Source organism: Lolium perenne, chromosome 4 (genome assembly GCF_019359855.2).
Source record: "Lolium perenne isolate Kyuss_39 chromosome 4, Kyuss_2.0, whole genome shotgun sequence".
NCBI classification, from domain to species: domain Eukaryota; kingdom Viridiplantae; phylum Streptophyta; class Magnoliopsida; order Poales; family Poaceae; genus Lolium; species Lolium perenne.
Genome location: NC_067247.2, coordinates 378888127 through 378902250, shown reverse-complemented (window position 1 = coordinate 378902250; position 14124 = coordinate 378888127).

Sequence of the window (14124 nt, the reverse complement as noted above, 5' to 3'; positions counted from 1 at the left end):
GGGCCCCCCCTGGGCCGCGCCGCCCTATGGTGTGGGGCCCTCGGGCCTCCACCTCAATTGTCCTTCTGGCTCCGTCATTATTCTGGGAAAATAGGGCCTTCTGCATAAATTCCGAGGATTTTCCCGAAAGTTGGATTTCTGCACAAAAACGAGACACCAGAGCAGTTCTGCTGAAAATAGCGTTAGTCCGTGTTAGTTGCATCCAAAATACACAAATTAGAGGCAAAACAATAGCAAAAGTGTTCGGGAAAGTAGATACGTTTTGGACGTATCAACTCCCCCCAAGTTTAGCTTATTGCTTGTCCTCAAGCAATTCAGTTAACAACTGAGCGATAAAAGAACTTTCACGAACATATTTGCTCATATGATGTATATATTCTCATGCTATGGCTAATACTTAAGCAATTCATAATGAGATACATGCAAATAAGATCATCTAACAGCTATGTCAATCATGGAGAGGTACCAACAATTAATAATAAGCATCATGAATCATGTATATAAGCAAGATTGCAATGTTCATAAGAGAGTATGATAAAGTGGTATCTCGCTTGCCTGTATTTGATTGGCAAAACATAAATGCTCGAGCACCTCTGGAGTTCATAGAAAGACTAGAAGTAGTGATTGTCAAAAGATAAATGCATCAAAGTTATACCACAATCAATCATATTTTGAGACAAGCATATTATACTAAGAATGACAGTTGTGCTCTCAAGATAGTGCTCAAAGAAATAATGGAGACACAACATAAAAGTAAAAGATTGACCCTTCGCAGAGGGAAGCAGGGATTAACATGCGCTAGAGCTTTTCATTTTTATAAATCAGGAGTAAAATTATTTTGAGAGGTGTTTGTTGTTGTCAACGAATGGTAATGGGTACACTAACTACCTCGCCAACCGGACTCTCAAGAGCGGCTCCCATGAATTATTGCATATTTATATGGCACTCCTTCCAACCTTTCTTACACAAACCATGGCTAACCGAATCCTCGGGTGCCTGCCAACGATCTCATACCATGAAGGAGTGCCTTTTTATTTTATTTTCATTATGATGATGACACTCCCTCCAACCTTTGCTTACACAAGCCATGGCTAACCGAATCCTTCGGGTGCCGTCCAACAATCACAAACCATGGAGGAGTGTCTATTTAAGTTAATTAATTCGGGACTGGGAATCCCATTGCCAGCTCTTTTTGCAAAATTATTGGATAAGCGGATGTGCCACTAGTCCATATGAGAATCCGTCAAAAGTAAATGACAAGGTTGAAAGCTAAACACCACATACTTCCTCATGAGCTATGAAACATAAACACAAATTGAGAAGCATTTTGAAGGTTTTAAAGGTAGCGCATGAGAATTTACTTGGAATGGTTTGAAATGCCATGCATAGGTATTTATGGTGGACACTTTTGGAACAACTTGATTTTCAGGTGTTTGGAAGCACGAGCAGCGTTCCCGCTCAGTACAAGTGAAGGCTAGCAATAGACTAGAGAGCGACAAATCAAGAGAGCAGTAACTGTCATAATCATGCTTGCGGCAAAATAAATTAACGGAGGCATAAAAGTGATACAAGAATTCTGAAGCAATATAGATCATCGAGGCTTAATTGACTTTTTGTTCAGGCATATGCATGCGTGAGCATGTGCCAAGTCGATATAAATGAATTATTCAGAGGAGGATACCACAATGCCATACTTACTTATGAATAAAACAATGCAAGCAAACATCCATGACATGCTACTCATATTAATAGATTGGAGCTAATCATGAGAGATCATAAACTACTAGACTTTCTCAAATAACATATACCTCACATGAACCAACTAAGCATGCTCACATGGATGAGTATATGTACAAAAATGAAAACAAATAGAGTTCATACCAGCCTCTCACCACAATCCAATTGTCGTAGATCGTCATTATTGCCTTTTCACTTGTGCAGCTTGGATAATATGAAATGAAAACCACGCTCCAGCCACCGAAGACCATTGAACTCAAGATGAACTTTACAAAACCAAAGAAGAACAGCAAATATTTTTGGTGTTTTCGAATTAGAAACAAGAACAAGAGGAAACAAACAAACAAAGCAAAATCTTTTTGGGTTTTCTTATAGCAAACTAGCAATAGCAAATAAAGTGAAACAAATGCAAAAAACCAAAGCAAACAAATGGTGAAGAGAAACAACAGAAATATTTTTGGTCTTTTTGTGTTTTGTGAAGTAAACAAAACAAAAACAAGAAATAGCAAACTAAAAGAAACACAGAAAAGCGAGATGGCAGAAATCTGCCAAAACCTGACAGCAGTACAGAAATCGATTTTTACAAAAATCTTACGTTGCTCAGATCGAAAAGTATTCAACTAATGAAAGTTAGATAACAACCTGGGGAACCTGCACAAAAATTGGCAGCTCAAAATGACGCTCTGGCTATTTTTGAGAATTTTTACGGTAACATTCCAGAATCTGTTTTCAGGCAGCACTTCCCCAAATATCATCTTCCTCTCATTAGAAAACCACTCAAACGAACAAAACAAGTATGTGCAAGTATCCAGCAACCATAATATGCAAAGAATGAGTGATGCCGGTATACCTCCCCCCAAGCTTAGGCTTTTGGCCTAAGTGGAGTTCAACCCCAACGAGGGTCGTTGTTCCTCGCCGGTGGGTAATTCATGGAGTAGTCATAGTAAAGCTCCTGTGCAGAAGAAAAGCGTGGAGGCTCTGCATATCCACCATCAGGGGTGGAGCTAGCAGTATGGCGAGGTTTGGCGGCCGCCATACCTAAAATTTTGCGTTAATACTAGGTATATATATGCGTTAGGTTCACCCGTTCAGGTTTTGTGCTGTTCACGCTTGTCTACAGACTACAGAAACAGAAGGATCGATGGGCATCTCCGTGTTGGGCCTTGGCGCATTGTGATTGTTGGGCCCTGCCTGGTAGCCATCGGTATAGCACTGGGGCAAGGGGCATCACGATTCACGACACGGAAACAATACAGGAGCCTGTGCCGATCGATCGGCAACTTCCGTGCTTGGCGAAACCCTCGCCTGTCGCCTCGCCGAGTCGCCAAGTCGTGATTGTACCAATTGAGCGCAAGAACCGCGGCCGCCGGCAAAGGAGAGGATCCTAGGCCACGACCTGCAAGGCTGCTAGGAGGACTAGGAGAATAAGGATATGGCGTCGAAGAAGAACCCCAAATTCAGAACGCAAGGTATTCGATTTTGGAACTGAAACTGCACTTCAAATTCTGAAACTAATCTGTTTGTTGACTGGAATAAATAAGCGCGGGTGTATAAAGTACGTACTGCTCTGTAGTCTGAACGATTAATTGATTGATTAGTTGCCTGGTTTTCTCAATGATGAATTGATTGATTTTCTGTTGGCTCCCGTAATTTTGTTGAATTGATGTACAGATATAAAGAGCCTCTTTGCCAAAGCATCTCGCACTAGCAGCTCTAACCCAGCTCCGCATCCTGATGTTGTTCCTGGACAAGGAGGAGAAGAATATCCCCAAGACCAAGAAGATGTGCAGATTGATGTGCCTGTGCAAGAGGCAGACAATGAAGTGGAAATTCATGTTCATGATATTATAGCTGATCAAGGGGAAGATGATCTCATTGAAGAGTGGAACTCAGACCACATTGAGCCTGATCCAGGGATTCGTATTCCAATTGACAAATTTCACCCCAATATTAGAGATGAAGTTAGATTGGCATATGTGGCGAGGGGTCCAACTCGACCAGTTGGTCATGTTTATCTCCGAGATCATTTTGATAGGACCTTTTGTGAAGCATGGTATACCAAACATACTTGGTTGGAATATAGTGTGGAGAAGAATGCAGCTTATTGCTTCTATTGCTTTCTTTTTAGAAAAGATCCGGTGGATGAAAAATTTGGTCACACTACCTTCACCAAAGATGGCTTTACTACTTGGAAAAATGCATACAGAGCATTCCCTCTTCATGTTGGTGGCGCAAATAGCATACATAATCAAGCAAGGACAGCATATGAGGATTACAAAAATCAACGCTCAAGTGTGAAACATAAGGTTACAACCTATACCAAAGAATCACTAGTCAAGTATGAGACCCGTTTAGAAACATCTTTGGGCATTGTAAGTTATCTTGCATTGCAAGGTGAACCATTCCGTGGACATGATGAGTCTGCACTTTCCTTAAATAAGGGTAATTTTCTCGAGATGCTTGATTGGTACAAAGAAAGAAAGGAGGAAGTGAGGATTGCATTTGATGAGCTATGTCCTAAAAATGCCCAGATGATTTCTCCAACAATTCAAAAGGATCTTGCAAAAAGTTGTGCAGAGGGGGTCTGTAAAGCAATAAAGCAAGAGATGGGAGATGGCCTCTTTTCAGTTCTTATCGATGAATCTCGTGATATATCAATCAAAGAACAAATGGCCGTTGTTGTGAGGTATGTCATTGTCTAGTTTGTTATTTGTTTAATTGTTTGTTTGAGAATTATAATTGTTCTAATTAACTAATTGTACATCTTTTCTACTTTCTGCAGGTATGTAAAGAAGGGAGAGGTCATTGAAAGATTTCTATGTATCAAGCATGTCACCGAAACAACAGCCGAAGCATTAAAGAAAGCATTGTGTGAGGTGCTTGGTAAGCATGGGCTACTTATTGCAAATTTACGAGGGCAGGGGTATGACGGGGCTTCGAATATGAGAGGAGAATTCAATGGTGTTCAAAAACTTGTCCGTGACGAGAACCCATATGCTTTCTATATGCATTGTTTTGGTCACCGGTTGCAATTAGTAGTTGTTGCTGTCTCAAGATGTTGTTCATCTTTTGAGGATTTCTTCGAATATGTGTCATTGATTGTTAGCAGCAGTGCATCTTGCAAGAGGAAAGATATATTGCTTGACAAACAACGTAGAATTCTCTTGGCTAAATTGGAGAGTGGAGATATTTTCTCGGGAAGAGGCAAAAATCAGGAAACATCATTGGCAAGACCGGGAGATACAAGATGGGGATCTCATTACACAACTTTAGCTCGTATTGAATCAATGTGGGAGGCAGTAATAGAAGTACTTGGTATTGTGCACAAGGATGAGCGTAATCCTTCTAGGGCTGGAGGTTTGGTGCATATAATGGAGTCTTTTACTTTTGTATTCATCATGAAGTTGATGTTGAAAATCCTTCGCATAACAAATGAGTTGTCACTTATCTTGCAAAAGAAGGATCAAAATATTGTTGAAGCAATGTCTTTGGTCACCGATGTGCGATCATGCTTGATAGACATGAGGAACCATGGTTGGGAACCACTGTTTGAAGAAGTGAAAACCTTTTGCAATGAAAATGATATCCCATTGCCAAATATGGATGAAGCTGTACCAAGATTTGGTCAATCAAGAAAAGGGGGGAGAAACAACATCACTCAAGATCATTTTTTTCGTGTTGATATCTTCTATGCATCTATAGATGCCATCACCACAGAGTTGGATCATCGCTTTAGTGATACAACTTCAGAATTGCTAAGTGGCTTTGCTTGTCTTGATCCAAGAGACTCATTTGCTAAGTTTGATGTGAAAAAAATTGCTAATCTTACGGAAATATATGATGCTGATTTCTCCTCTGATGATCGTAAGAGTATAACAGTTGACCTCCAGTTATTTATCACCCATATGAGAAGACATGATCAATTTAGAGTTTGTTATGATCTTGCAAGCCTAGCAAAGCAGATGTTTGAACTTGAAAGGCATATCATGTTTCCTTTGGTTTATCGCCTTATTGAGTTGGCGCTCCTACTACCGGTAGCAACGGCATCTGTCGAAAGGGCATTCTCAGCTATGAAGATTATCAAGACTGAGTTGCGCAATAAAATGTCTGACGGTTGGCTTAATGACTTGATGGTGTGCTACATCGAGCGGGGAATATTTTAAGGACTTGATCTTGCAGAAATAAAGAAAGACTTCCAAGCGAAAGGTAGAAGAATGCCACTGCCAAGCAAATAAAAGTTCATTATGGGTACGTATTTATCTTCCCTGAATAACATGCCTTTCTTCCCTAATATAACTCTACTATTTATTAATTTATTTTTTTGTTGTTTCTATGTTTCTATGCAGATCATCCGTTGTTGAATTAGCTAAAATTGTTGATCGCTCGTTCAATTTATTTTCGTTTAGTCAGGTATTTTTAGAAAACTATTTATTTTAAGATTATGCAGTACATCTGTACCCGTGAACACATAGTAATATTTATCTTGTGGAGTCTTGCATTTTTTTCTTTATAGACTCCGCCACACCATAAATTTATTCCTGCCTCCGCCACTGTCCACCATGTTGATGCGAGGAACTTGCTGCATCGGATGATGAGTCGAGGTGCTCCTCGACCTCCGTGTCGTCTCTTGCATGTTGGCCTCCTCTCTCTATGTGTGCATCCAGTGCACCTTCAGACTCGACCAATCTCCCCTGGAATCAAGGTTAGACAGAACAGGCGCAGGCAATCTTACTAGTTTCTCAGTTTTCTTAGTTATTCTCCAAACTTTCTTATAAAATATCATCTTGTAATACAGGTTACCCAAGTTGGAGGAATCAGAAACAAATTCATGTTTAATCATAGAGGCTATGTCAAGTCTTTCTATGGGGAATGGAATATCAAAATGATGAGGTTCTACATTATGAAAAGCTAGCAAACGAGAGGCGATGAGACCTCCACAAATTCCACCTTTCTCACGGTTAGTAGCAAGTCTATAAGCTATCAATGCCCCCAAATTATAAGTCTTACTGTTTTGCAGTGCCGCAGCTAGAAAAGCCAGATCCGGGATAGAAAGTTTACCACCAATCTTTTTAGCAAGAACGCATTTGGTAATAAAATAGGCAAAGTAGCGGATAGCCGGGAGCTGAATACTAGTAATTTTACCACTATCCCCTGAGAAACTCCTTCCATCGCAAATCATCGTGAAGAGATCCAAGAGTTCTTGTGGCGATCCCCTTATCTTCTCGCATGACCCCCATTGCGGTACTCTAATTGCTGCACAAAAAACACTAAATGGCAAGTTGACAGCTTTATTGTAAATTTTATACTGGACCGTGGGGTTAGATCGTGACCAATTGAACTTGAAGTCCTGCACAAAAGACATAGTTAATTTTACATATTGTCTTGGCTCTCCTTCAACAAAGTCACTCAGCCCTGCACGAGAAATTAGACTTTGAACATCTTCAAGTATTCCTGCGCTTCTCATAAAATCCGCGCATGGGTAGTAGGAGGGGTATACTCCCTCTTCACGATTGACTCTCATAACTTGTTGGACTTCCAATTCTTGCTGGTTCAAGTGATATCTATTCCACTCCATTTTCTGAAATTTCAACAAACGATATAAAAATTTGATTTGGTGACATATAATTGAGGGAAACTACCATAGGAACTTGCTAGAGTACTAATCATGCATCAAAACTAGTTTCTACCACTTAGAACAAGCATGCAAGCTCACTAAACATGTTACCTACAGCAGCAAAATATTCAAGATATACTCAACCAAACAAAATTCTACTTGGATGGGTGGAGGAGTCACATACCAAGGAGCAAATGTGCCAAATTTCAGCAGGAAATCTGGGCTGAGCAAAGAGATCGAGAAATCTGGAGCTCTGGAGCAAAAACGCGAGAGAGAGGAACTTGGTACGAGTTTTTTCGGGAGAGAGAAGGTGCTGGGAGGAAGAGATGACAAAGTGGGGCAAAGGGGGGCCCACACCACATGGTGGCGCGGCCACCTCCTTGGCCGCGCCGGCCTGTGGTTTGGCGCCCTCTGGTGCCCCACAGGTCATCCTTTGGTGCTCCCAGGTGCCTCGTCGAAAAATAGGACCAACGGTATAATTTTTGTGAATTTTTGAAAACTTTGAAAAATGCACATTTCTGGGTATTTAATTTATTATTACTGGCCAGGAAAATTTTTGAAATCTCCAATTAACTAAGGAACTTTGCAAATTAAAAATGCTACAACAACTAGAGCAAGTGGGGGAAGAAAGAGATGTTGTTTACCGCCTCTATGCATATAAAAAGTATTTGTTAACAAGGTTGATCAAGTCTTGCCACCAAATAACTTTTACATAGCATAAGAAGAAATAAACCTCAAATCAATCATGTTACCTTGAATTGTATTGATATGGATCCGATCACAAGAGTTTGATATTCTTCCTTAGGCTCATATATAGGACAATCAATAGTTCCCACTTTGATAGTTCTCACATTAGAAATAGTATTAACTCCACACGCTTTCTCAATCCTCTTGGGAAAATAAACGGTATGCTCCCTATCATCAACATTGAAAGTAACCTTTCCTTTATTGCAATCAATAACAGCCCCTGCGGTGTTAAGAAAAGGTCTCCCAAGAATAATAGACATATTATCATCTTCAGGCATTTCCAACACAACAAAATCAGTTAATATCAAGCAGTTAGTAGTAACTTGAACAGGAACATTTTCACATATACCAACAGGAATAGCAGTAGATTTATCAGCCATTTGCAAAGATATATCAGTAGGTATCAACTTATCTAAGTAAAGTCTCTTATAAAGAGAAAAAGGCATAACACTAACACCAGCTCCCAAGTCACATAGAGCGGTTTTAACATAATTATTCTTGATAGAACAAGGAATAGTAGGTATACCTGGGTCGCCCAACTTCTTTGGAATTTTGCCATTGAAAGAGTAATTAGCAAGCATAGTGGAAATTTCCTCATTGGGGATTTTCCTTTTGTTAGTAACAATATCTTTCATATACTTTGAATAAGGAGGCAATTTAATAGCATCAGTCAAAGGGATTTGCAAGAATAAAGGTTTCATCCAATCACAAAATTTATTATAGTGTTCTTCTTCCTTTGATTTTAGTTTCTTAGCAGGAAAAGGCATTTGCTTTTGCACCCAAGGTTCTCTTTCGTTACCATGTTTCTCAGCAATAAAATCTTCTTTAGTATACTTTTTATTTTTAGCATGCTCTTCAGGTTCTTCTTCAACCTCTTCTTTATCAGGAGCATCATTCTTATCATTATCTTTATCATTATCATGTTCATTACCACTTTCAGTTTCAGCATCAGAAATAGAAATACTATTAGGATCATTAGCAGGTTCAGAGGATTCTACAACATTTTTATGTTTCTTCTTCTTTTTCTTCCTAGAATGAGCACTAGGTTCAATGTGTTGAGAATCTTGTTCAATTCTTTTGGGATGCCCTTCAGGATATAGAGGATCCTCGGTAGAGACACCACCTCTAGTTGTTACTTCATAAGCATGTTTCTCTTTAGAATTATTCCCTAACAAGTCATTTTGCACTTTAGTGAGTTGATCAATTTGAGTTTGAATCATATGAAAATGTTTAACAAGCATCTTAACATCATTAGAGGTTCTCTCTACAATATCATGCAATTCACTAATAGCTCGAGAATTTTCCATTAAATGATTCTCTACTCTCATATTAAAATTTTCTTGCTTAACAATATAATTATCAAACTCATCTAAGCACTGTGCAGGAGGTTTCGAATACGGAATATCTTCCCTAGTAAAGCGTTGAAGGGAGTTTACCTCAATCATGGATGAAGGGGGAATTATCTCACATATATCTTCTATAGGAGGTAGATTCTTCACATCTTCAGATTTAATACCTTTCTCCTTGAGAGACTTCTTGGCTTCCCTCATATCTTCATCATTCAATTTAATTAAACCCCTCTTCTTCAATATTGGCGTTGGAGTTGGTTCAGGTGTAGTCCAATCATCATGATTCCGGCTTATTTTAGCCAATAATTTTTCAGCATCGTCTGGAGTTCTTTTCCTGAAAACACAACCAGCACAACTATCCAGGTATGCCCTAGACTCAATGGTTAGTCCACTATAAAATATATCAAGTAAATCATGCTTTTCCAGATCATGCTCAGGCCGAGCTCTAATAAGAGAGCAAAATCTCGCCCAAGCCTCAGGCAATTTCTCTTCATCTCCCTGGTCAAAATTATAAATTCTCTGCAAAGCAATATGTTGAGCACTAGCAGGAAAGTATTTGCGGAAGAAAACATCAAGCAATTCTTTCGGACTTTTAATAGAATTAGGTGGCAAATTATTATACCAAGTTTTAGCGTCATCCTTTAATGAGAATGGAAATATTTTAGCAACAAAGTAAGTACGCATCTTGACATCATCAGAAAACAAGCTACTCAAAGTAGATAACTCAGTCATGTGTTCAACAGCACTTTCTTTTTCAGTACCACAAAAGGGTGTTTTCTCAACAATAGCTATATGAGATAGATCAAGAGAAAAATCATAATCTTTATCCTTAATGTTTATAGGAGATGTGGCAAACTTAGGATCAGGAGATAGTTTATATCTAACAACATGTTCTGCAAGCAACTTTTTAATTTTTCTTGCATCAGTAGTAGCATTGCATTTTTCAATAAAATCATCATTAAGCTCCATATAATCTTCATCAGGATCATCACTAAAATAATCAAGTTCAGGTGAACTAACCTGTGTTGTAGCATTAGGAGTTTCAGTATTTTCAATTTGTCTAGACCTAGCAATTGTAGCATCTAGAAAGGATCCCAATGAACCACTATCATCAAGCACAGCAGAAACATTATCAATATTATGAGAGTTTTCAGATTCAGCAGAAGTACCCGCATGTGAAGCTTGTGGCGGTGAAACAAGTTTATCAATCACAGATGGTGAATCAAGAGCAGCAGAGGTATTCAGAATTGTACCTTTTCTTGTAGTGGATGGTAATATGGCGATCTTAGTATCGCGAGGTTTACCCATGATGGAGAATTTGCAGCGAACAATATTAATCCAAGTGAACTTCCAAATAAAGCTATGCTCCCCGGCAACAGCGCCAGAAAATAGTCTTGATGACCCACAAGTATAGGGGATCGCAACAGTCTTCGAGGGAAGTAAAACCCAATTTATTGATTCGACACAAGGGGAGACAAAGAACACTTGGAAGCCTTAACATGAGTTGTCAATTCAGCTACACACTGAAACAGACTTGCTCGCAAGAGTTTATCAAGAGGTAACAGCTTTATAAACGATGCAGTGAAATAACAGTAGCAGAGTAACAAAGACAGCAGTAGTGATTTTAGTAAACAACAGGATTAAAATACTGTAGGCACGGGGACGGATGAACGGGCGTTGCATGGATGAGAGAAACTCATGTAACAATCATAGCAGGGCATTTGCAGATAATAATAAAACGGTGTCCAAGTACAAAGCAATCAATAGGCATGTGTTCCATATATAGTCGTGCGTGCTCGCAATGAGAAACTTGCACAACATCTTTTGTCCTACCAGCCGGTGGCAGCCGGGCCTCAAGGGAAACTACTGGATATTAAGGTACTCCTTTTAATAAAGTACCGGAGCAAAGCATTAACACTCCGTGAACACATGTGATCCTCACATCGCTACCATTCCCTCCGGTTGTCCCGATTTCTGTCACTTCGGGGCCATTGGTTCCGGACAGCGATATGTGTATACAACTTATAGGTAAGACCATAAACAATGAATATCTTGATGAAGCAATAACATGTTCAGATCTGAGATCATGGCACTCGGGCCCTAGTGACAAGCATTAAGCATAACAAGTTGCAACAATATCATCAAAGTACCAATTACGGACACTAGGCACTATGCCCTAACAATCTTATGCTATTACATGACCAATCTCATCCAATCCCTACCATCCCCTTCGGCCTACAGCGGGGGAATTACTCACACATGGATGGGGGAAACATGGCTGGTTGATGTAGAGGCGTTGGCGGTGACGATGGCGATGATCTCCTCCAATTCCCCGTCCGGCGGAGTGCCGTAACGGAGACTTCGGCTCCCGAGACGGAGTTTCGCGATGTGGCGGCGTTACGGAGGGTTTCGGCGACTTCGACTTCTCCCCGTGCGTTTTAGGTCGAGGCCGATAAATAGTCCGAAGGAGGGCGTCGGAGGCCGGCCGAGGGGGCCACACCACAGGGCCGCGCGGGCCCCCCTGGGCCGCGCGGGCCCCCCTGGGCCGCGCCGCCCTATGGTGTGGGGCCCTCGGGCCTCCACCTCAATTGTCCTTCTGGCTCCGTCATTATTCTGGGAAAATAGGGCCTTCTGCATAAATTCCGAGGATTTTCCCGAAAGTTGGATTTCTGCACAAAAACGAGACACCAGAGCAGTTCTGCTGAAAACAGCGTTAGTCCGTGTTAGTTGCATCCAAAATACACAAATTAGAGGCAAAACAATAGCAAAAGTGTTCGGGAAAGTAGATACGTTTTGGACGTATCAGTTGCCTTGTGGCCGCGAGGACGACTTGCACGAGAAGCGGAGCTACCGCAAGGCTGGCCACCATCAAGGTCAATGACCGTCGGATCTTTGGCGGTCTTGGTGCCAGTCAAGGTCGCACTGTACCCCTCGTACCCCTCCTGGAACTTGGGGGTGCCATGGAGTATCTTCCAACAATGAGGGAAGGCAAAGGTCTTTTCTCCATTGACCGATTTGTACCAATCCAAAGCTTGCCACGCCTAGAGCAAAGCGAGACAAGAACGATAAACATATGTGCAAACACCGAATGAACGAGTTGAGGTTAAGAATCATACCAAGTCCTTCATGTCCATGCCGCTAACGGGGAGCCGCTTCGCGTGATCATACGCCGCCTGGAATTTGTTGCATTCCGTTTGAATTGTTCCCCACCTCTTTTGGAGCGATATTTCGCTGCGGTCGCTCTCAAATGGATCTTGTCCGTATTTGCGATGCTCATGAAAGTATTCATAGATCCGGCGCCAGAATGCGGTCCCATTCTGCTCGGCACCCGTCAATGCATCTTGCCCGATGATCAGCCATCCTTCGACCAGCACCTTGTCCTCCTTCTCCGTGTAGTTGGCGGTTCGTTTGCTTACGCGGCGAGCTCGAGCTTGTGCAGCTGCGGCTTGCGTCAACTCCTGAGCGAACAACGGCTCCTCCTCGATGTTAATGCTGCCGGGACAGGCAGTGCTGTCCTGATTTGTGTCAACGGGAGGCGGCTGGGGAGCCTGCTCGGTCGAAGCAGAGGGCATGGTGGTCGGCATTGGCTGCGTGTACACCGGAGGGGCCTGCACAGTGGACAATTCGTCGAGCAGGTTCCGTGCGCCGGCCATCGCTGCTGGTCCCACGTGCTTGGGGCCTTTGGAGTTCGCCGGCGCACGGTTCAGGTCAATGGACGAAGGAGACGGCCCCGTGAACGACTCGCCCACCTCCGGTGACCCATCCCGTGACGGGTACGCGTACCGCGCCGACGGCGTCCCCATTTCGTGCGCGCCGGGCGTGTACCCAAACGGGGCTACCGGCAGGGATGTTGACCTTGGAGGAAGGGGCCGGGTCGAGGACGAGGACGAGCTCCCCCTCGAGGCCGTGCCGGCGGCAGGGAGGATCAAGTGCTGAGCGAGCGCTTAGTGGCCATAAAAGAGCATGGCATGCTCTTGCAAGACGTCCGCCTTGGCCTCCGTCTTGAGTTGGAGAAGCTGCTCCGCCGCCCGCTGCCGCTCCTCCGCGGCAGCGATATCCCTCTTCCTTTGGTCGAGCGCCCTGCGGCGGTCGGCCCTCTTCTTCCTCTCGATCTTCCTCTGCTCCGCGGTGAGGTCGGGCTTCGCCTTCTTGGTCGCCGGCCCGGGCTCCACGACCACCGGCCCGGCCAGTTGAGGAGCCTCCGCCAAGGGAGGACCGGCAACGGCCGCGACCTGTGCCTCGTCTCCGATGGTGGCGGTGGCGGCGGCAGTCGCTTCGTCGGCCATCTCTAGGTTTTAGGAGTGGAGTGGACTGGGTGTGTTTTCGGAGACAGACAGGCGGGCCAGGGGCGGACAAGGGGAGGACGCGAGCGACCAGCATCCGGCGTCCGCGGCCACGCAAACTCGTCCCAGATTTGGGCCGGGTTTGGGTCGTCCCGGACGCCGCGGCCATCCGTTTTAGGGATGGGTCCGCGCGCTGGGCCGCGTTTTTGTCCGGCTCGACCCAAACGGACGCGCGGCCGCGGTTTGGGTCGCGCGGTTGGAGATGCCCTCATGCAGCGCTATCCAGGAATAGGAAACCTAGGCGACCGACCAGCTACGTCGTCCACCTTCCCCTCGCTGGCTGCCCTCCTGGTCTGCCGCCCGCTGCTGCCCTACGGGGACTGCAGTTGCTGCC